General features: G+C 50.5%; 1 long non-coding RNA gene across 1 annotated transcript; it reads left to right on the plus strand.

The window, feature by feature from the left end:
• The first annotated feature begins 2942 nt into the window (after positions 1-2942).
• Positions 2943-7701, plus strand: LOC119101019 (uncharacterized). The gene is made up of 2 exons (XR_005094493.1): positions 2943-3030; positions 6799-7701. It is a non-coding gene; the product is annotated as an uncharacterized LOC119101019 (long non-coding RNA).
• Positions 7702-21984: the final 14283 nt, after the last annotated feature.

A 21984-nucleotide genomic window follows, 5' to 3' on the forward strand; every position in this document is an offset into this window, starting at 1 on the left:
GTTCTCCCAATCACATCAGCCGATTTTCAAAGGATTGTTGGACTGTTCTTTCTTGGTAGGTCGATGTGATACACCATCTGGATGGTTTATCACCTTGAGGGCGGAGGCCAGCCCCGCCGTAGAGCCGACACCAGGACCGTCCAGGAAGGCCGCCGAGACGCCAGCCCTTCAGCCCTTCACGGAGAACCCAAGGGACCGAGTCGATGACGACAGCGATGGCGATGACTTTGCGGATATCCTGCCACGTCAGATCGTTTGACCTGTCTGCGCCCGTGGTGGTCCGCAGCGTCCCCCCCCCCCCATCCCCCACCACTTGTGGCTAACCCAACGGCCGGTGCGCACAACACCATATCGGATCTCCTAGGCAAGATGCAGAAGTCCATTCTTCAAGATCTGGACGATCACCCCAAGCATGACCCGACATGACCCAAGGCGCTGTCGGCATTCATGACTAACTGATGCGCCGCCACGCCCTCCGTCGCCCCCCCCCCCCCCCCCTGTCAGAGCCCAACTCTATGCGCAACGTCAACTAGGTTGGCGGAAAAGCGTGGCCGCCACATCCGTGTCCCCCGGCCGGAGAGGCGGGAAGCCTGTCCACTTCGTGGACGGTAGCGTGTGCTCGCTGGTCGTCCTCCGAAGACCGGAAGGAATAATCACTCGCACCAGCGGTATCTGGGACAGCGTCGTGCCGCAGCGCCGCACAGTCTGCAGGACTGCGTCGAAAGAAATTGAGTGCTGGATCGCAGAACACGTCATGTCAAGTTGAGGTCATGGAAGGGCGATTTGGGTAGTTAAGCAGTCAACGCACCATAGAAATGTTCTCATACAGGCTGTTTTCTCTCATTTCAGTGTAATGATCATTGCATGTTCATCAGATGCCTTGTCGTGGAAATATCCCGGCCTTTCAGTAAATGCCTATAGCTACAAGCTTAGGCTTAGTGGGGCCTTACTATCTGAGGCCTTTCTAGTCGTTCCAAATGCAGAGCCTGAGGCGATGGCACGCATTTAAGTGTAAATGTGCGTGGGTAAGTGTGCAAGATATCTGGTGTGTGCATGCATTGAAGAGTAGAGGTGGTGCACACAGGAACCTGCAATGTTTATCTTGGGGCGCCCAGCCGCTCCCTGCATGCCTGTACCGAGTACCGGCCGGCTCAGGCTGCTGCTGTGCTTAGGGCTGGGAAGGAGTATGATTCAACCTTGATTATTCTTCGTCTTCGTTGTGGCTATGGAAGCGGTGGTGGCTTGATGCGATGATGTGTGACGATGGTATGTGATGGTGTATTTGGTGGTTTTATGATGACGATGCGTTTGCCTGCGGACGGGAAGCTGTACGCTGTGCTAGGTGCAGTCTCCTTTTTGGCTGCATAAACCGCTTGGACAGCTTGTGAATGTTGTTTTACTGTGTTTGTGAGAAGTCCTTTGGACGGAATGTGTTATGTCTGGTTTAGGCGGAATGTGTCTAAACTTCCGTCGTTTCCTGTCCGCTAAGGTATGTTCTGTCGATCTGAATACACTTGCATGGCATGTTGAAGCTGATGATCTCGTTCATATCACCGTCCACGATTTGTAGGTCTTTGAGTGTTTAGCCGGGATTATTGTATGAGGACCACTCTACCATTGCCATAAGAAGTCAATGGCGTCCGGTACAGTGTACCATCTCATTTAAAGGCTATGTCATTAAAAGAGTACAGCCGACGGGGTTCCAAGAAATGATGGGAGATGTCAGTTGACGTAGCGCGAGACCTGTCCGCTCCAGTTCGGATCCCGTGCGTTGGGTGTTCTCGTGGGATCATCCGGGATTCCGGTTTTACGTCGTTCTTTATACAAGTTACGACATGGAATAGATTAGCAATCTAGGCACCTGTAAAATTAACATGGTTTAGGTCCCGTTGCTTTCATAACGGATATCCAGGAGCGTGTGCAATTACTAATAATGTTTAGTGGTCATAGATTTCCATCAGAGCTCTGGTTTTGCTGAATTTGTTGAGGAAAGCATTGGGCACAGGACTGACCGACCTGGGGTACGGTAAACATGAGGTTTGAATGTACTGAATGAATGCAATTGAGTCTAGGTCCGGGTCTAAATGTTCATTACCTCAATTGTTACACAACATGCCCATTCTCTCCTCATGTGGGTGCCTTAGGTACATTCATAAGAGTACATTAAGCTTCCTATGCCTTTATGCTTTCCTTTAGTATCTGAGGACTGAGTGGCAAAAGCGAGTCAGAAATTGGATATGAGATCGAAGATATTGCATCGTCCAAAATCCTTCAAGGAGGACTGCATTCCGCGGAATTTTCACCAGCATGGCGTGCTCTTTTGCAGCGATCCACGTCTTTACGGTAGAGTAAGGTGGAAGTGGGAGAAAGAGGAAGGACCGGGCATAAGATCGCTAGCTCAGCTGCGATTTGTCCGCGGCCCGAGAAGTCGAGGCCCCCAACGAAATGCGATTTTAAGGCCCTGGACCACCTGACGATCTCATGACATTGGACGGCTCTGTTGACGTCCAAACTACTTACAAAAAAGAATGCATAGAATTAATAGAAAGAAGCAAACGCAAAACATTTGTGGAAGTTTCGCTGCATTTCCATCGTTTTTATTCAATATGTGCTCGACAATGTAGGTTTTAGTGGCCTCAGCTTTCCTGCTCCAAACCTTGTTTCTCATTGTTCTTGAAAGCTAGTTGTTGAGCTACAGAAAATATAAACGTATATACAAAATAATATTATAAATATATTTCTCATCACCTCTGATATTTGGTAAGACAAAACATTTTTGCCAGAACACCAATAGCTGGGCCATTTCGATCATCACTATTTTTAACACCGCTGACAACGGTTGCTAGGATACGCATGTACGAAAAAATATATGCGTTTGGCAGGGCACATGTGTGGTACCCATCACTACTGATTGTTATGGTAGACCTTGGCCGCGAGTTGGAATGCTGTGGGAGTGTCGCGTCGCGCGGTTGCTGGATGAAACGGCGCCGGACATTGCTGCGTGTTGTTCCTGTTGGCTGTCACGATATGGTAGGTATTGATTACTGCATAATGTTGCATTGGAAGCTCTTTTTTAAGTGCATGAAGTTGCTCGTACTCAGGTGCGCAGCAGTATCAGGGATAATGCAAGTTTTTTCAACTCGATGTCGGTGCGGCAGTTTAGCGCTAAAACTTATGTAGATATGAAGGAGGAAGGGGGCAAGTGTGCTTGTTACCGTATCTGTTCTCACGCACCCCTGACTGGGAGTACACTTTTGTATTCTATCTGCTGTTTTTTTTTTTAGGTGCGTGAGGTTGCTTGTATTTAGGTGCGCAGCGTTACCAGATGCAATGCGAATCCTTCCAACTGGGTGGGCGCGTGGCAGTCGTAGCGTTGCAACCTCTGTAATTGTCGAGGGGAAGGGGGGGGGGGAGGTCAACATGCTTTTCACCTCATGTTCCCATTTACCCCTCAATGGGGGTGCACCATTCTCATCTTACCTGCATGCATTGAGTGGGGGCGTAGGCACACAAAATGAGTAGGGGTAGGCTGGGGGAGGGGGGGGGGGGGGTGCTAAAACTTGTGAACTGACGAAACCTAACCCAGAGTTCATCAACAAACAGGTTTCTCCCTGAATTTGGCACACCTTTCTTAGCTGGGGGCTGTGACCAGATTTCGGGGGGGGGGGGGCTAGAACCCCCTCCCTTCTCTAGCGGAGCAGGAAACGTGAACCCTGATATCGAGTAGTGATGGCAGGAAACCTTAAATCCTTTCAACCAGCAGATCAGCACACAGGAGGCGAACAGCCATGCTTTTTGGAAACTGCAATTACTGCGTGCTTGATCACTTCAGAATGAATGCAATTTTGAGCATCATGATCATGAAGGCATAGTGATCTGCAGGCTGATCTGCTTGTGGCCCTCCACGTCATGGAGAGCAAATGGCTTTTCCTGCCTGCTCACACTGCCTTATGTCAGAATGATTTATCTGTTAATATAACATCAAAGCTCAGCTTTTCAACCAATGCATTTCTTGCAGCCTTCCACAGCTGCCTGATGTAGTAATCTTTTGTGCCCTGGAGGTGCAATTTTTTATTTCTGTTTCCATGGGATAACACAGTGTATGCTAGGTACCTGGCCCAACTCATTAATCTATTAGAAATGTGCATATTGCATACGCTTTCCTCCCTCTATCTTCTCAATGTCAGGCAAGTCATAATTTAACCTACGCTCAGCTGGGGGCTGTAATGATTTGTGATAGTGCGATGAAAAACTGTACATTGTGTTAAATAAATTCCAAACCAAAAGCTTAAAGTGCACCTTTTGACCAATAGAGATGAGCAGGGGCGCAGCCAGAGTTTTCGTAAGGGGGGGGGGGCAGGGTCGACATGGGACACCCTGGTAATAAAATCCCCCCCCCAAAAAACGCCACATATGACCCATATGTTATTGAGGACATGTTTTGCTTTAAGAGCTCAGACCAACACGGAGCTGACTGTTCGCTGTTCTCGATCTCTGACCGAAATAGAGGGACGCGGTGTCTCAGGGGTCCCTATCGGTGCAAAAGATCATCTTACTGACGTTTGAGATCTCGGCCCTACGGGCGCGGTCCTGTCATCCCATCGGGCTCTTGATATTTGATCTCGAGAGACCTTTAGGCCCCTCTTCAGGCCCCCTCAAACATCCCTCTGACTCGGGGCCACTTGCCGCCACAGGAACCCTGTTCGACACTGGCCCCGAACCGACACAGAAGTCCCTCATTTTGCCAGGGACCCCAATCATTACAAATCGCAAGCCCCGGCCGTGTTTCTGCTTGGGAAATGGGTCTCAAGGGCTCGGACGGACATGGAGCCGACTTCGGTGTTCGTGGTCTCGGGCCGACTTAAGCACCCGCATTATCTAAGGGGGGGGGGGGGGGTCCTAAAACGGTGCAAGAGGGCCTCTGACTAGTATTTCAGGTCACGACCCTGCGGGCCGCGATTCTTTACGTGACCTACAATTAGTCTTTCGGACCCTTATGCCCTCCAAACGGGCCTTTGATCGTCGGTTCCGGTGTGCCGCTCTGGACCCTCTTCGGGCCTCATCGAAAACTTCCCTTGGTTGGCTCAGGGCCAGTGCGAGCACAGGACCCTCCGTTAGACGCTGTGGGCCCCTGACAGATACAAGGCCTTTGGGCAGTGTAAACCACTGGCCCCGACTTTGTAGCTAATTGGAAAGTGGGACTCAGGCCCATGCAGACACGGATCCGACTGTGCGGTACGAGTGGTACCTGACCGACACGTAGGCCTATATCGACTCAGGGGGTCCCCGATTGGCGCAAGGGCCTGCTGACCGTTGTTTGAGGGACCGCCTTTGCAGGTCTGAGCCACTGAATAAGACTCCGACCAGCCCTTCATGCCCTTAAACCATCCAATCGAGCCCTTGATCCTCCGACCCGGCGGGCCCTCTAGGCTCTTCGGGCCTCCTCAAACACTGCCTCTGGCTGGCACAAGTTCCTTGGCAACACAGGGCCCCTGGTAGGTCCTGTAGAGCCCTGATAAATGTAAATCGTTGGTCCCGGGTTTGTCCCTGCTTGGTAAATGGGCCTTCAGGTCCACGCCGCCGCGCAGTCGACTACGTTACTGGCGGTGTCTGACCGAAATATAGCCCCTTATCGACCCATTGGGCCCCTGATCAGTGCACAGAGCCCTCTGGCTGGCATTTGAGAGCCCGGCCCTGCAGGCCGGGGCCCCGGGATGAGACCTCTGGCTTGCTTTTCGGGCCCTTGATCGTTGGTTCCGTGGGGTCCAAAGGGCCTCTCGGAACCTAAGGGGGCACGTGCCCCTATGCCCGCTTGCCTGCGCCACTGTAGATGAGTCAGTATTGGCACTCACTGTCAAGAAGAAGAAAAACTTATAAAACTTAAGGTTACTTTGAACTGCAATTAAATCTGTACAGTGTGCGAAATTACAACATACAGATAATAGCACTGTCTACAGTAGGAAGCGGTCTACCATATGCAGTCAGGGAACAGTCTACTCTTGTCAATCAGGGGCATTCCACGCATTCATTTCATTCGTCCTTTCGGCTCTGTATGCTTTAGCCGGGGGCCCCATTTGTCATCCCGCCGTGATATTCTTGGTTGCTCAGGGGTCATTCACGATGCTTTTAGTTATCCTTCTGACACACTCGCGATGTGCATACGCTCATGGGCCCTCTAAAATGGTCTAGCGCACAGCCAAATCTCTATCACCTGCTCAGGGCTCTACGCTTTTGTCGGGGTCCCCATCTGTGAACCTGCCTTGGCACACACGGTCGTTTGGAGCCTTCCAGATTGGGTCCTAGGTACTTCCTAGTTGACTGGAGGGCCCCATGCACTTCTCGGGAGCCCGATCTTTTACCCTGCTCAGGCACACTGGATTGTTTGGGAACCCTCCGCATTGAATTTTGAATTTGCGACGTATATCACGCTTGTGCATCACATTCTTGATGCATTTCAAATGCTGGGACATGACATACTCCTTCGTAATACGTAAAACAAAAGGTCATCAGCCATCAGCAAATCACATCGACCAGCCAGCTAGCCGTAAATAAGCAAAGAATCAAGTTTGTGCTTGCTTTTAATGAAAACATTACCTGTATCATCTCGTCTGTCGCATAATTTGCTGGCGGCATATGACATATGACCACAGAATTACCCTAACGGTGGTTAACCTCTGGGTTGAATGTCTGTTCACCCCGCACCACAACTATGTCCCTATCTGCAATTTCGTTTGATAAAACAGAGATCAGACGCTGGTGGTTTTGACTGAATATGTGATGCGTTATGCGCTGTTTCAGGTGGGCTGTGGGCGGCTCTTCGATGTACCGTCCGGATAAATCTACCAGTTGCTCTAGTGCAGACACTCTACATCCTACGAACTGCTGGACAATACAGAGGACTGCTGCAGAAACAAACACGTGACACAGAGCCTTAAGTCCTTGGCACATGTGGAAACCGAGGATGACGTTCAAAGCGAAGGGACTGGCACCTCCGCCAGACAGCAGAATGGCAAACCAAGGGTGTCGTCACCTATCGTACTGCAAAAACTCATCAGCCCATTCTGACGTGTGACGAGCCATCCGTGCACGTCCACACGGCCGCCAGCGAGGCGGCGCAGATCATGGCCGCTCTACGTACGCACTAAGAACCAGATCCAGCTGACACTGTGAATACGACTGGGCAAACAACAGACTTGTCCCCGCATGCGGCACCGGTCCGGCATGATGGGGCGGAGGCAGGCGAAGAGAAATGTCCTTATGGTGGTGTGGTCTGCGCTGACCAGGATATGACCGCGGTATTGGGCGATGGCTATGGTACGTGACCATTGGTCATACATGGGTGATTGCCGTGGTACGAGCCTGGATGTGGTTGTAGCAGTTAAAAGCAGCCCTTCCACTCTTCCTGTGCCGGCGGTAGCGGTGTTTATTGATGAAAACATTTTGATAAATTGTCCACTATAAAAGTGCGGCGTACCAGCTAATGCTCTTGGTCTGTTTAGATGCTGTGCTCCAGGTTACGCGCTCGGCAGACTGCTTGCGTAGCACCATTGGCATATTCTTTGGCCCTGCTTGGCCCGCAGAGCGGTCTTGATTACAAAGAGGTGGTACCACAAGATTGTGCATGCATCCTCGCAACTTCTTCGTGTTTCGCAAGCGGGAGATGCGGAGGAAATTGAAATAAATTACCCATATATATGCATTTAACCGTATTTGTTTAATCTTGGCAAAGCTAGGGAGTCTTCTGGATCCTTACTGTTACTGACATGACTGATATCACCTACATGTTAAAATAAGTGATGCCACAGGAACGATTGCTTAGAATATCGCTCTCGTCCAGGGTGTTAGTAAGCGCAGAACGTTTCACAACATTCTGCTCGCTTAAGTCAATGGTGGATTACTGGTCTCGTAACATTAAGACCCCGGTTCGGGTCTCAGCAATGTCAATGAGGAAAGTCGAGATTTGACCCGTAGCCGTTGAGAGGCCAGCGCCGCACACACTGCGAGATATTTTCCGAAATACTCGGAGGCTTTCATCGCCAGCTACCGCATGCCCAAACGTGAGCTCTGCTTCACATCTTCTTTCACCAATGAAACCATATGTGATGAAATTAGCCGGTTCATGCATTGCGCTCGACGGCACGGGCCAACTGAATGTGCTGACCATACGCTGTCCATACTGCTGCAGAATAACAATGTATGCACACATCCTCTTGTGTCTTAGTCGCATCGCTGTTTTGTCCAGCATCGCCATGGTCCAGGATGCCGAATGGCCACATGCATGTCTAAATGTTTGCCGCGTTGGAGTGTGATATGTGCATAAGGCAATCCAACTATCCACTCAAAGATGTGAAACCAGCTGTACACGGAAAGAGATGTATGCCCTGGTGGAAATGTTTGCTCTTGTCTCCGCACAATCATTTTTGCGCTGGTCGACTAGTCTCGCGCCTGCCAAATGCCCATTGATGCGCCTGAATATCTTCTGCACGGAGGACCGCCGGCGGGAGCTCGTGTCTTCCAGGCCAGTGCGTACTCCACGGTATTCCGGCTGATGCCGGCAAGTGAACGAGGTAGATTTGCGCCGGTGACGATAGCGAGTTGTGCGTGAGGGATATTAAGAGCAACTGTGACCAGACTATGGCACAATGCGGAATATTTTGGGTGAATATAAGGTCACCTGTAACCGGGCTTTGCGCTAGTGGCATTTTCATGGCTCCAGGTCGCTGGCTTTATGCACCAGCGCGTTGCATTCGACATTAATTTCGAAAAACGCGACATGGGCCGCTTCCCGGTCGAGTGCTTGTGTCGCCATGGGTCTGACGGTGTTGGACTGACTGGGTGATTGATTGACAGTACACGTGGCTCCTTCACGCAAGAACAGATAATGCGCACCATGTACGTGCATAACCAACCAGGTTCCATTTGCCGCGAATTGTTAAAGCCAACGACAGCGAACCAATATCATCGCTCATCCTCCATATCAACCTCCATATTTTCATGCAGCTGGCCAAAAATGCAGATAAATGCGACGGCGCAAGGACCGGTCCCTAGTTCGATGAGTGTAACTGGTAATCTGGTTTTGCTGTGGGGGGAAGGCCGGGCCGAAACTCATCGGTCAGGCCCCTACAATAATGACCCCCTGTGTCGGTCGGAGACCCGCAGTGCCTAGCAGGGTGTCCTGTGTCGACAAGGGAGCCCGAGGCTGTCAGGGAAACCTGTGTTAAACATATGTGGAAACCTGTGTTGTTAACTGTCCTGTGTCAGTCACGGTCCCCAATCGCTAACGACGGGCCCTCCAGCCCAATTCTAGTCATGGGTCCGTTAAGCTGACCTTGAGTCTTGGTGCGAATTTTTAGACCACCTGAGGCGATCAAGGATCTTGTTGCGATATGGAGGGTTACTGCGTCGATTCAGGGTCGATTGCGCGGGTCAGAAGACATCCGCGTCAGATAGAGGGCCTTCGGATCGACCAGGGAACCTGTTGCTAGAATGACATCCGGAAGGCACCCTGCGCTGAGACGGAATGGACGTTAAATCGTTTTAATCGACCGGGAACGATAATGTATACCCTAGTGTTCTAGATATGGTGTCCCTCGCCCGAAAAGCAATGCGTTTCATGCGTGTTGAATTGCGTGGGACACGATGGAGTCAAAAGTGAAAAAGGTCATCCGATGTTTGCCTGAAAACGTTCATTCTTGTTCAGAATCCACGAATGAAACACAGTGCATCAACACACTTGGAGCTTTCGCACTTCCAATCTCGGGAGCAAGGACAACAGTGGCCGGGGCTGCATTTTTTGGAAAACCGACTCGCGTTGATCACTGTTTTTCCTCCTGCACTCTCGTAATCTCAGGAGCAAGAGCAGCGATGCCGCAGTTGTAGGTGTCGTAAAACTGAAGGAGTTGAACGTCGCACGTAGCACCAGGTGGCGGGCGCCGCGCACGCAACAACGACCGTCGTGAAGTGATGCTTCCAAAAGTTATTTTTTGCATTAATTCATATCGTTTCAAGACTGGACCTGACGCTGCTTTTTCTGCAATCTTGAGGCGGCCCTCTGAACGCATTAACAGTTGACGCATAACGCATTAACAGTAACAGTCTGAACGTCACCTTAACGACAACACATTGACCTGGAAGTCACGAGTTTCTGCTGGCGATCCTCCGCTCAGATGTTAAGGCGCATCAACGGACATTTGACAGACACGAGACAAGCTGAACAGGGCAAAAACAGTTCTGCCGGGAAACAGCGAACATTTTCGACAGGGCTTACATCTGTTTCTGTGTGCAGCTGCCTCAGTATATTTGAAAGGATGGTTGGATTGGCTAATGCACATATCACCTTTGTCACAACCGAGTGCGGCGATCATTTTGACATGCGAGTGGCCATTCGGCAGCCTGGACCATGGCGATGCGGGACAAAACAGCAATGTGACTTTGAAATAAGGGTATATGTGTGCACACGCTGTTCTGCAGCAGTCTCCCGACAGCGCATGGTGATCCCGTTCAGCTGGCCCGTTTTATCGAGCGCAATGCATGAACCGACTAATTTCATCACATGTGGTCTCATTGGTGAAAGACGGTGTGAGGCAGAACTCTTAAGTTGGGCACGCGGTAGCTGGTAATGAACGTCTCCGTAAAGCTTTGGCCAAAAACACGTCTACACAATTTTAAAAATAATATTAGGCAATGGGAACACCCAGAACTTTGGTTGGCATTGACCACCACATCTGGCATCGGCTACTTCATATTTCAGCTGAGCTCCTCTCCCATTCAGAGATGTTGGACTCAGAACTCAGTGGCACTGGGTGCAGAGCCCAAAGCGGGTGCATTTTTTGACTCAAATGGAATGAAAAGTTCCGATAACAACTGGCCAATGATGGTCAGTCTACGCCCAAAACGGCCGTGCCGCAGGTTGGAGAAACACGTAAAACACTCCACATTTCTCCGTATAGAAGGGCAGAGTCCAAATTATCCGTTGAACTGGACGACACGACTTTGTTGGTGGCAGCCTAAATGAAGCAATACGGGATCGTGATAATGGCCTTGCCGCAAAGCCGGTTTCACAGTGACTGATATCCACCCAAAATATTTTCGTATTTCGCAACGGTTTCATCGCATTTCTCCAAAACGTTCGACACTGCACACGCCGCCGTTATCGTCGGTGCAAATTGTCGCGCTCATTTACTGGCGCATCTACAACTACACAGTAGCAGTAAAGCACGAGTTTCTGCCGGCGGTCTTCCGCGCAAAGGTATTCAGGTGCAACAATGGACATGCCGCGGTCGTAGCTAAACGCAGCGAAAATAATTATGCTACAACAGGAAGCAGATGCAGTAGCACCAATATCCGTTGCTAAGGCAAATGGCTCTATACCTTCGAATGGCCTTCTTTGCTTAGCCTTTTTTAGATATCGCTCATGTGCAGCGAGTATTTGAGGGGCAATTCGGCAGCCCGGGCCATAGCAATACGGAACAAGAATAGCATGACTGAACCACAAGGGCGCGTGGGCACCCATTGGTGTTTTACAACAGCCTCGACAGCGATGACCAGATAATCGAAGATAGCTTGTTAGATATGAAGCCCTCTCTTGCTTGGGCTGCGGGTGATGATCTTGGTGTTTCTATTCAAGATGTATGTTGCCATCATTCTGCTTAAAGGGAGTGTTCCGCATCTATATGGGGTTCTGAACAGAAAAACCCATCTTGCAGACCTTACGGTGCTGTTCACAATCCTGCCCTTCTTAAGACCTAAGCCTCTGCAGTCTCTGAGATACATGTTCGCAAAAAGGAAAAAGCTATATGGGGGGGGAGTATTTCAAGTCACTTTGGCGTTCATGCCGTTATAAAAACGAAATTCAAATCCTGCCGTTTCATAAGCCACGCGGCGATCAAGTCCAAAAAATAAATTGTCGAGGCGTTCATATCAGGCGTTCGTGAGTGCGATTTCCAGATATTCCGGCCGCCAAATGGCGACTCTCAATCAATGTTGTGCAAATTACGACGGCGTAATCAAACCACGGCGCATTGAGCAGCGTAGCTACTTAACAGTGAATTGTGCTGTTAAGAGCAGTTCTTTCACTTCAGGTGTTCCGCAGGATTGCCAAGAGTGCCAATCATTGTAAGTGAACTTGCTTCATCTCATATCTGATGCTTGCCTCAATATTTTTAAAGATGAAACATCCCTTGAAGTGGTTGTAGTGTGACCAATGTAGGCACAACTTGGACAGTACGCTCAATCAACAGAAGTACATCTTTTTAGGAGAACACAATTAGTACAATGCTCTCCCCAGATTGCACAGGCCTGCTGGCCTGTTGTGAGGGTCGGTGCAAACATGGGTGTATGCAGGTTTCGCAGTTGCGAAGCACGAGTGAAAAGCCTTGTCGTAGAAATTCATTGTATTACGCCGTAAACGTGATGTATGGTTTTGCACGGCGTATGTTTTACATCGTCGCAAATTTTGAATCCACCTTTTCCGCGCACATCTATTTTTTTTTTACTTTGCAAAATGTAATCACCTGCATATTAATTACATACAGATTGCATGAGGAGAGGGGAACTTTCTCCCAGTGACCCCACCCTCCCCCTGGAAGACGCTCCTGGACGCGCCTTACGTCCACATAAGCGTGGTAGCAAGAAGCGTAGCCACAGCACGGCCACAGGAGGCACCGAATCATGGGTCATTAGCCATTGCCATGCCACTGGACCATGTTCAATACCAGGCGAATCCAACGCCGCCGAAGGCAGCCCACAGACTGGTTTGGGATTGCACTCAAGCCGTTTCGGCCAGAAATGACCACTGCCACGCTATGGGATTAGCTCGCAGCCACTTTGGAGTAGGATACACCTTGTGAGTTCCTGCCCCAAACGAGTTTTTTGGAATAACTTCCCAACCTTAGTGGGTCGGCAGATACGGCATTGACCGCGGTTGTAGCTCTGGATGCAGGGAACGCGTTATTTAAACGGAAATGAACATTAAAACGACGGCCCCTCGCGCACGTCGTTTGATGATCATACTAAGTAGCCCCAGGCGATGAGATACAGGAGCTGTGTCACCCGCTGGACGGCCAACACGCGTCGCCAGCGTGGGTCGATGGTCACGGTGGGCGCGCCGTGCGGGCCGCGCCAGGTATCTTGGTCATCGCCTGCGTATCGACCGGCCACGTACCCTGGTCACCGCCTGCGTATGACCGGCCAGTGACGGCATTGACGTCAACACCATTATCACCACCGCCACGCATGGCGCACCGATCAAATTTTACCCAGCTGTTTGTAAAGACTTTTAGTGAGATTGGCAGACCTCCAGAGTCTTAAATTCGATAGAGTGAAACTGATTACGGCTCTGAGTCGCACCAAAAAGTGTTGGTTCCGAAACCGACCCACTTGTGTGGCTGTTTGATATTTTGGGTCCGTTCTGTCTGTAATGCTGCCAGTTTGCACTTGTTTTGTTTGGTTGTCTGAAACTGTGTGAAAACGTGGAAACACAGAATTGGCTACAAAGAGCAACTTCAGGTTCTAGCGGTATAAAGGGTTGTTCCCCGGGGTCGTTACGAGGTCATTACTCGTTCACGGAGTCTAATGTCATTCCAGGCTAATTTAACCGATCGAATGTATACTAGCGGTTCAGATCTGTACAAAACTTGGTCTGTGAAGACATCGCAAGCATTGAGCACGATTCTGAATTTTTTACGCCCCTGCCCGCATAGGTTTCCGGTCAGAAATGGCGTCGGAAAATGTTGCAGTGACGGAGAAGCGCTAAGTAAAACGATGGTGGTATGCAGCCCCGGCACACTTTTTCAACCAGAAAGGTACATCACGTAAGTAATGCGTTGCCCAAAATAATAACATAACGAGATATTGAGTTATTGGCATCATCATTTGATTACTATGCTTTTCATCACAAAAGCCCGCTTTTCCAAGTTGGCGACAATCCGCATTCGTTTGAAACCTCGATTTTCGTAATCGCCGTTCATCGATATATCATGAAATCATGAATAAAATTAGATTAATCGCTACATACTGGCGTAGTGCGGACACGGTCATAGCATGGTGAACCGGCGCGGTCCTTGCGGCCGGCCATCCCGCGCGCTATCCAGCCCTCAACCGGCCGGCCAGGATCGCACCGATGCTATCTGCAGTTGTTGGTCCTCTCCCGTGCTGGTCCAGAAACCGACTCCAAGTTCCCACGGTCTCATTGTTTGAAAGATGATGACGTCACGGGTTTCAGCCTTTTCAAGTCCTCCACAAGGGACACTCAGCAGATACGTCAAACCTGTCCCAGTTTCGTCCGTTTTTCATCTCGTTTCGTTTTTGCCCCAGCGGCCACGCCCGACAATCAGATGAAGTACCGCTTTCGCTTAGTACTGGCTACCATTGTTAAGGAGGTACCGCGGGGCGGGATAAGAGTGGGAGAGCGCGTGCGTGCTGAAGCGTAGCATGAAGTGAGCCGTAGTCTCTAGCGATGTGCGGCACTCCTTTGCACGCGCCCCGGTAGCCGGTGAAATACCCTTTGCTCGGGTGGGTTGTTTCAATTAAACCCCTAATATTTAGAAAAACTGCAAAACCTAGGCACACTGCATAAAATTGTGTCAAAACTTGAGGTTCTTAGGCCACGAACTTGGGTCAAATGAGGTCAAATAAGGCTAAACTCAAGATTGGTGTCCCATCTTGAACCTAGATACCTGTTCTAAGCGGAAGATCACGGGCGTTCATTCAAGGTCCCTTGTTGTTCCAAGGTTCCAAGTTTGAATTTGTTTATGATTTGTAGACTAAAGGTACCAAAAATCTACAAAATGCTCTGAATTTTTACTCGAATTATCGCTAGGGACTACGCCAGACAGTACATTCCCCAAAACAAAGGTTTGGTCTGGGTCATTTTAGGTCAGTGACCTTCTCTGACTTTGAAGAAGTTTATTTAACATATCAGTTGCAGCCCCTGCTGTCAATAAATTCGAAATGACCATCAGAAACTACCGTATTAAATATCTCCCCAGTAAAAAAGTGGATTAGCTTTGACCTCGGTCCGACCTTCGCACCTCACTCGGGGTCAATGCAATTTTGTTGTTTTACTTAATCCAACCGTTTTATTGCCTGAGAAACTATCTCAGATGTATGGCTTTGTTTAACACTCCGTTGACACATCAGTTTCAGCGTATCCTCAGAAATTACCTTCGCCGACAGCCGCGGCCTACTTTGACCTGCCATAGGTCTGCGACCTTACAAGGTGTTCATTCTTGGTGTTCATTACATTTAATTGGTATACCAAAAGATCCTTTATTCATTGACCTACAGCCAAGGGTGTTTGAAACTAATGCGTCGCAACATTCGGATAGCGTCTATTTGTAATCCAAGTCGCTAGAGGGTTTTCGTCCAGAGGCTTCCACGAGTATTTAGTGGCATGTTGCTGCTTTGAAAATTTTCCTAGTATTATTGAGGCCCCGGCGAACAGGGCGTAATCGGGTGCTGTTTTTCATGGTCTTTGTCTCAAGTAAAAGGTGGTGGCAGGGGTGGTACTTGACGTTTTTTTTTTGGGGGGGGGGGTGTGCGACGAAACCATGAACCTTGTCCATCCTATAAACTACGCACAAATATTCACGAGTGTTGTCGAATATACTCTGCGGTCGTAATTTGGACTTGATATAAGGTTGGGTACCATGGCTGAGGGTGCATAGCCATGTACGGGGAGACAGCCGTTCATCGTGTCTCACCGAACCTACCATCCCGCCAAGGCCCCGGTCATCCGCTACATCCTAGCTCTGTGACTGGCATGTGTGTATTGATGTCGGGCGTACCGGGGCCACGCTATGGCCGGGGCGTAGCGAGTGGAACGCTAACATCATCGGGCTCGTATGCTGACCAATGCGCTTCTCAATATGAATGCATCGTTGTGGGGAGGCGTGACAGCGCCAGACGGCGGCGCACAAACATCCAGCGGCGACCCGGCAGCCGTGCTGCGCACGCACACCATCATGGAGCCCCCTCCCCCACACACACACCGCCAAATCATGCACAGGCGAACCAGTGCCTTGGGTCTCGCCTTCATCCGAATAAAAACGGTACATCTATATCTAGGGCAGATATTTTACAGAATCATCAATTCTGTCTACCTAGGGCAGATTTTCTAGTGGGCAAGTTATACACGGTGGAAAATCATGTCTGGAACGGCCCCTACAGTTTTCTTCAAAATTATCTCGTCGAACCATTGACCAATCCTCATCAATCTAACTAAAGGAACCCTATGGACCGTGAATATCTCAAGGTCAAACCCAATGGGAAAAATATATAACGGAATTTTTCATTTATTTACCAACAAATATATGCCGGCTTGCATGTCATGTAAAAGCATTTGTTAACCCAAATACAAGAATGCAAGCATAAATTGCTTTACTTGACTAGGCGAAAGCTATCGATGGATGCCTGCATGTGGGGCAGCCCATATGATTGCCTTTAAACTTGCCCCATCGAACCATAGGCCGAGTTCATCACTCTGGTGGAAGAAACCCAATAGACCATTAACGTCTGAGATGGTCAAAACGCTCTCTGGTCACAACTGCCTCTATATTTGATGCACAGGGCCTCCTTAACGCGCTGACTACGAAAAATCATGGATGTTGTGGTGGGGTTTTGCGTAACTTCCGAGTTACATGGCGTGGAACATGCCGGTTTGATATTGCTGGGCGTCTGGACTGCATCCAGATTTGGTATACGGTGCGCTCTCATTACGCTAATCGTCAAAGTCATAGACTTCGGAGTGAGATTTTACGTCAGTTTCGGCATACAAGACGAGTAAAATACCAGCTTGATGCTAGGGTATGTCGTTTTCCGGGCCTTTCCATGCTGGTTCCGAAAGATTCAAGTTTTTGGGGTGAAGTTTTACACAGCTTCCGACTTACAAGACAAGTAACATGCCAGTTTGGTGTTGCGGAGCGTCTCGATTGCTTTAAAAGTTGTTGTACAGGGCTTCTCAACACGCTGATTCTGAAAGTCATAAGCGTGGTAGTAAAAAATGAAACCAGGATAAGACGCATCAGTTGAGTTCTTTATCTTTAAATTCCCCCAAAAACTCATGGGCTTATGTTGGAAGTTTTAGTTTGGAAAAAAAAACGAGCAGGGCAAAACTTTTGGGTTGCTTTAGACAGCTTATGTTGCCACAAACTGGTATGCTTCTCGTCTTATTTGGTACCGTTCGTTTTCAAAATGATCTAATTCTGGAAAATAAACAAAGTGTTGATAGAGCACGCTAGAAAACACCATTTCCAGAAACATGGGAAATAAAGTTTTTGTTCTAAATGATTTGGACAGGATTGACAATAAGGTTGCCGTCTTCAGGAAAGTCTTAGATACTCATCGCTTACCATGTTACGATTCGTTGCCACTCAGCATCCGAGCAGACTGCCTGCTCGGACACCTTACCGCCTTCGGATACCTATTCCGTAGTGACAGTTAAACGTGCGGATATCACTGTGCATTGTTGACGTCTTTAGAGATAAGAGTTTAAATCTTTATAGCTCTGACTGCTTTCATCGCCCCTTTACCAACGTTGAGAATTTGGTGGAATGCAACCCTAAATCGAGGGCCATGGTGAATCGAGGGAAAGCAACAAGACAACTGTTTACAGCTCAGGGAGACGACACTCACTGGTATAGTTCAGTTCGCAGAAACTCTGATCCGATTAGTTTAAATCGCAGAAACAACAGTCGCTGCTATAGTTAAGAGCTCGGCGTGACGAAATTCAAGAGTGTAGTTTTGGGCTAAGAGTGGCGACGGTCAGTGGCGGGTGGCGAGTCAGCGGAGTCGGCATCATCTGAGGTGTACACTGTGCGACCGTCAGTGCTATGTTTTGGGCTCAGAGTGGCGACGGTCAGTGGCGGGTGGCGAGTCAGCGGAGTCGGCATCATCTGAGGTGTACACTGTGCGACCGTCAGTGCTATGTTTTGGGCTCAGAGTGGGCGACGGTGTGGCGAGTCAGCGGAGTCGGCATCATCTGAGGTGTACACTGTGCGACCGTCAGTGCTATGTTTTGGGCTAAGAGTGGCGACGGTCAGTGGCGGGTGGCGAGTCAGCGGAGTCGGCATCATCTGAGGTGTACACTGTGCGACCGTCAGTGCTATGTTTTGGGCTCAGAGTGGCGACGGTCAGTGGCGGGTGGCGAGTCAGCGGAGTCGGCATCATCTGAGGTGTACACTGTGCGACCGTCAGTGCTATGTTTTGGGCTAAGAGTGGCGACGGTCAGTGGCGGGTGGCGAGTCAGCGGAGTCGGCATCATCTGAGGTATACACTGTGCGACCGTCAGTGCCATGTTTGGAGCTCAGAGTGATGACAGTCGGAGGCATAGCTTACAGCGCAAAGTCGCGAAAGTCAGCGGTGTAGTTGAGGGCTCAGGGTGACGACAGCCAGCCAAGGTTATAGTTTAGAGCTCACGGTGACGACAGTCAGAGGAATACTTGAGAGCTCATAGGGACGTGTCAGGTCACGACAGTCAGCGGTATGGTGAAGAAAGCGGTATAGTGAAGAGCTCAGAGTGAAGAAAGTTAAGGGTATAGTTAGGGCTCAAAGTGGCGACGGTGAGTGGCGAGTGGCGAGTCAGAGGAGTCGGTGCCACCTGAGTTTTTAACTATACGGCAGTCGGAGGTGAATTCGTGAATTCGTCGGAATTCGTGACGTGAATGGGTGGAGCTGTCAGAGGAGCTGAAGGATTCATGAAGGTAAACAAACTCAAGTAAAGTCGAAAATGTTCCAGCTCACCCACTCCATAGACCACAGGGGCTCTATGTGGGTCGCTTAACGATCCGTCCAGTTGTTTGTGCCGCCGGTCAATCCGAGGTAGGGCCGCACGGTTGCCAGTAGCGCAGAGCTCGGTCGATGGCAGGCAAGCACCGTCCGAGGGCTCAGGGGCCCGCTCCGTCCAACGCCACCGGACCGCGCTCCGTCACCAGCCAGGTCACAGCACGTGTGGTGCCGCGCTAATCTGAGGAATCGGAGAATGAACTGGGTGATGCCAGGGGCAGCCACACGCACCCCCCCCCCTTCCCCCCTTCTTTAATGCATTAGGGTTAGGCGCACCTAGCACAGTACGCGCAGGCATCTTAGTAGATGTGGTATCGCGGCAGACGGACGAGCCGGGCGATGCCTTCCCCTCGCCTTCCGGTTCAACCTGGCCAACCTGAGACGAGGAGGGGGCGTGAGAGAGGATCATATGCTCACCAGCGCCCGCTTAGGGCGCCGCAGTCCCCTGACGTCAGCCGGTCAGTGCCTGCCCAGCGCCCCAGCTCACCAACACCAGCGCCTCGGGCCGTGGCCGTCGTCACGTGAGCTCGCCAGAGCCTGCAGCGGGTCTGCACTGAGCTCCGAAGCAGCGCACGGCCGCACAAGCAGCCCCGCTGGGCGCAGTGAGCGTGACCTGATCTGCAAGGCGGGTTGACCTCGATCGGGTCATCCGGGTCGTGCTAGGGAGGGTGGCGGGGGTAGGCATAGCGCCTCTCGTCCCCCATTGGGAACGCTCTGCTAAGAACACGATCGAACTGTGCAGCCAGGGAGTCGTTTCCCGGCGCTGCCACCAGGTGCACGGCTTTAGCGACGAACGTCGAGGTGGCGCCACCGTACACGGACAGCGCAGAGCTGCCGTTCAACTGGGGCAACGCAACACCACGTGGGCGGACCAACCAGCGCCCCAACCATGGGTACGCCGGACCGCAATAATACGCGGCCGGCGTCAAGCCGTCGGAGAGTCGGCGCTCTCCGCCCCTGAGTACACACAACAGGGGAGGACGCCTGGCCGCGTGCTTCACCACTTGAATCAAAATAATGCGCAACGTTATGATGCTTCGGTATGCTGGTTTGCAGCCCTCGGCTATCATGTCCATTGTGCGCCTGTGACAAGCTCGATTTATGGACAGACTATTCGTCTGTCGCGAAGGAGAATGCTCTAACAGAATGCGTCGAGCGTTCCATTCCCAACTTTGTGCCCGACATTAAAAACATATCACAAGAACATAGTTTGGTGAAAACTCAGGGCCAGTTACGTCCAATGACAGCATTGGGTAGTGCCAATGCAGCAGCATCAAGTTACAATAAGCAAAATGATTTTAATCTTTTCGAGTCCAAATCACTCTGTCAGCATTTTGGCACAGCTTTACACAACTTTCTTTTTGGTAGCCCCAGAGTGTAGCCTTAGTCCACGACTACTACAATGGACACGATTGGCGTCGTCATGGCGACGGCGGAATCTTCCGAGGGTCATCGTCAGTTGAGTAGAGGACCCACTTCTGAGCTGTTTTAACCCGCACATTGCAGGCCTGCTAGCTTGAAAATGATACTGCCACTGATATGAATGACGTCAGTATAAATGAACGTTTTAGACTAGTACAGCGGGCGGCGAAGCCATCTTACCGAGAAGCGCATTAATTGTAGTTGAAACCAGTGCTCCGCTATAGACCATGTGGTACTTTGTTCCTCAAAGCCCAAACGCACTTCGAAAAGAGTCACCGTGCTCAACCCCATAGATAAGAAATCAGTCATAGTCCGACCTTTCGTTGAATTCGCGCGACTGCGTGGCATTTTCACGCAAGTCTTGTGCTGCATCTCTATGGAGATACTTAAGCTAGGCAATGCTTCTTGCCTGGTGATTACTCTAGGAGCCTGTCACATTGCCTGGTTGATACTGTGGCCATAACAGATTAAGAGGGGTATGAGTCACGTGACTATTAGTCGTGATCCAAGGCTGAATATGTGTGGCGCCAGGAGGAGGGGATGCCACAAATTTCTTGCAAGGGACGACCAAATCCGGGGCCACTAGACAGATCCGGCAACCTATCGGAACCCTACCTAAGAATTTTCCACGGACTTAATCCACTTTCTTTAAAAAACCTTGTCGTTGGTATATGCAATTGACAAAAACGTCTTAGTCTGTTGGGCCCCCGGTGTTTTTAATCGGGGTCATTTCTAAGTCCGTTGGGATTCGCTGTTTTCGTGGGAAAAAGGCATTTTGTTTGGAGCATCTAAGGCTCCGTACCTATAACCTACCAACAGGGCCTAGTGTCAGCCATGCGGAGCCACCTGGAGCCAGATATTGTCTTCTTTGCGCCTTAAGGATTCTCCTTTGGGTTTGATGGAATGTTCTGTCTTGGTCATCCGGAACCGCCTGTCAGCATGATGAGGTCTCCCATAGTTCCAGGGGGGGGGGGGGGGGGGGTGGGAGCTGGGCAACAAAATGTATTTGATTCCGACGGTATATTACAGAGGGGGGGGGCTCTCTTCTTGCCCCCTGATGGCGACTCCCTGGCATAACGTAAACCATGATGCAATAATTTAATTGTCAAAATGCGAGCTGGAAGCCGATGCCCCTACTTCCCTCAGTGGCATTTACTGGCCCGTTGTGGTGGACTAAGCAATAATGCATGAACAAACAAACAAAAACAAATGCAGAGTGTGACGCATCGCTTAATGTCAGGGTCATGCAGAACAGTGCTCAAAATGACCTTCATTTCAGTTACGAGAACCGTCACTGATTATGCCACCAAACACCATGCAGGAGCCTGTGAGAGCCTGGTCCGTTGCGATACAGCCGGGCGTTTCAAAGAAAAAGCGTGGCCAATGCGTTAGCAATCTTGTCTACAGCACTCTGTGGACTCAAGTCACACAGCCAGAGTCCGCCAGCACAGCTGCAATCCGCTTTAACAAATTTGTGACACATATTTTTCCGTCATCCTGGGACTTCTTGGGCAGCCGACGTTTTGTGTTACGCTCTGCGCACGGACCCCTTACACTGGTGGACCCTGTACCCGCCCCCTCCCCACTCCGCCCACTGGCCTCCCAGCGCGCACGTGACATCACTCCCATCTCTGCCGAAGAAACAATGGCCCGGGCGTGTCCAGGGCGCGGCCGCGGGCGTAAGGCGACCCCGTATCAGCGGGGCCGTAAGGCGGCAGCCGGAGGAGTCGGCGGCGGTATATACGGCCCGGGGGCGGCGGCCGCGCCCCTCAGACGCACGCC

Source organism: Pollicipes pollicipes, unplaced genomic scaffold, assembly GCF_011947565.3.
Source record: "Pollicipes pollicipes isolate AB1234 unplaced genomic scaffold, Ppol_2.1 Scaffold_4881;HRSCAF=5763_pilon_pilon_pilon, whole genome shotgun sequence".
NCBI lineage: Eukaryota > Metazoa > Arthropoda > Thecostraca > Pollicipedomorpha > Pollicipedidae > Pollicipes > Pollicipes pollicipes.